General features: G+C 45.4%; 1 pseudogene; it reads left to right on the forward strand.

Moving 5' to 3' along the window:
• Nucleotides 1-775: 775 nt before the first annotated feature.
• On the forward strand, nt 776-2370 carry LOC141558219 (coronin-1C pseudogene; annotated as a pseudogene).
• Nucleotides 2371-2732: the final 362 nt, after the last annotated feature.

A 2732-nucleotide genomic window follows, 5' to 3' on the forward strand; every position in this document is an offset into this window, starting at 1 on the left:
AATTGGAAGTATATCAAGTGCTCATGGGTAGCTTGAGATAACATAATAAAAATTACAACATTACCTGAATTAATGTACTTAATCAGTGCTATGCCATTCAAAGTGCCAGGCAATTAGTTTTACTTTACAACATATGGAATATGGATAAAATTTTGAACAATTCCCAGTAACTTCAGGGATAAAACAAGATTGCCCACTATCAGCATTACTATTCAATATTGTATTACATATGTTAGCTTTGCAATAAGAGAAAAAAGAGAAATTGAATAAATTAGAATAAGTAATGATGAAACAAAAATGTCACTCTTTGCAGATGACGTAATGGAATGAATAGTTAGTGAATCCTAAAGAATCAACTAAAAACTACTAGAAATAATTAACAACTATAGCAAAGTTGCAGGCTATAAAATGAATCCATATAAATAATTAATATGTCTATGCTACCAAGTCCAGCCACAAGAGTTAGAAAGAGAAATTCCATTTAAAATAATTGTATATAATATAAAATACTGAGGAGTCTGTCTGCTAAAAGTAATGAGGATCTATATCAAAACAATTTCAAAACACTTTCAATACAAATAAAATTATATCAAAATAATTGGAAGAAAATCAAATACTCATGGGTAGGCCAAACTAACATAATACAAATGATAATTCTACCTAAATTAATCTACTTATTCAGTGCCATACTATTTAAACTGCCAAGAAATTTATGGAGCCAGAAAAAAAAAATAATAACAATTCATCTGTAAGAACAAATGTAAGGAGGCGGGAGGCGGCAGCGGTTGGACACTCGCTCGGCGGCTGCGGAGCTTGTGGGACTTGGGCAGCGGCGGCGCCTCGGGCTCCTGGCGCGGGCACCTCTAGGCAGACACCATGAGGCGAGTGGTACGACAGAGCAAGTTCAGACACGTTTTTGGCCAGGCTGTGAAAAATGACCAATGCTATGATGACATCCGGGTCTCCCGAGTCACCTGGGATAGCTCCTTTTGTGCGGTCAACCCCTGATTCGTTGCCATCATCATAGAAGCGAGCGGGGGCGGGGCATTCCTCGTGCTGCCCTTGCACAAGACTGGTAGAATCGACAAATCCTACCCAACAGTATGTGGCCACACGGGACCCATGCTCGACATCGACTGGTGTCCACACAACGACCAGGTCATTGCCAGCGGCTCGGAGGACTGCACAGTGATGGTGTGGCAAATCCCAGAAAATGGACTCACCCTTTCCCTGACTGAACCCGTGGTGATTTTGGAAGGCCATTCCAAGCGAGTTGGCATAGTGGCTTGGCATCCAATCGCACGCAATATTCTGCTCAGCGCAGGTTGTGATAATGCCGTCATCATCTGGAACGTGGGGACGGGGGAAGCCCTCATAACCCTGGATGACATGCACTTAGACATGATCTATAACGTGAGCTGGAACAGAAACGGGAGTCTCATATGTACAGCTTCCAAAGACAAAAAAGTGAGCGTGATCGACCCACGCAAGCAGGAGATCGTGGCTGAAAAGGAAAAGGCACATGAAGGAGCTCGGCCCATGAGAGCTATCTTTCTAGCGGACGGCAACGTCTTCACCACCAGTTTCAGCCGCATGAGTGAGCGGCAGCTCGCTCTCTGGAACGCGAAAAACATGCAGGAGCCCATCGCCCTTCATGAAATGGACACCAGCAATGGCGTCTTACTGCCCTTCTATGACCCTGATACCAGCATCATCTACTTATGTGGGAAGGGTGACAGCAGCATCCGCTACTTCGATAATCACGGATGAATCCCCCTATGTCCACTACCTCAACACTTTCAGCAGCAAAGAGCCTCAGAGGGGCATGGGCTACATGCCCAAGAGAGGGCTCGACGTCAACAAATGTGAGATTGCCAGGTTCTTCAAACTCCATGAGAGGAAGTGTGAGCCCATCATCATGACTGTTCCCAGGAAGTCCGACCTTTTCCAGGATGACCTGTATCCAGACACAGCAGGACTGGAGGCCTCTCTGGAGGCGGAGGAGTGGTTTGAGGGCAAGAATGCCGACCCGCTCCTCATTTCCCTGAAACACGGCTACATTCCTGGCAAGAACCGCGACCTCAAAGTGGTCAAAAAGAACTTGCTGGACAACAAGCCCGCGGTCAACAAAAAGGGGGGCCTGATAGGCCCTGCCAAGGGAATGGCCGACGGCGTCAGCGCCATGCAAAATGAAGCCAAGTTGGACGAGATCCTGAAAGAGATCAAGTCCATCAAAGACACGATCTGCAATCAAGACCAGCGCATCTCCAAGTTGGAGCAGCAGATGGCGAAGATAGCCACGTGAAGGCCCAAGAGTCGGGAAAGTGGGCGGGAGGCGCGGGAGGCCGCCAGCCATCAGTCACCTTCTCCGCGCAGGAGGGAGCCGCCATTTAAAAAGGGTAGCTTTTTATCAAAAGCCTTTCTGATGTTTTAAGTGTTCCGTGACTGTTTGTTGAACTTTAAAGAAACAAAAAAAAAAGTGCTACTTTTAAAGTTCCAGATATTCTGAATTTTGGAAACCAAACCATTCAGATTCAAAAAAAAAAAAAAAGAAAAAAAGAAAAAAGAAAAAAAAGAACAAATGTAAGGATGCGGTTCCCGCAAAACAAGAGAAGGGAATTGTAAGGGCCCTTTAAATGAGCAGGCACAGAGCAACAGGATATTTGAGTGGTGCAGAAGTAATCTCTGTGGATATAGGACTGCCCTGTGGGTGAGATCTTGGCCATATTGAG

The sequence above is a fragment of the Sminthopsis crassicaudata genome, chromosome 2 (genome assembly GCF_048593235.1).
Source record: "Sminthopsis crassicaudata isolate SCR6 chromosome 2, ASM4859323v1, whole genome shotgun sequence".
In the NCBI taxonomy this organism is placed as follows: domain Eukaryota; kingdom Metazoa; phylum Chordata; class Mammalia; order Dasyuromorphia; family Dasyuridae; genus Sminthopsis; species Sminthopsis crassicaudata.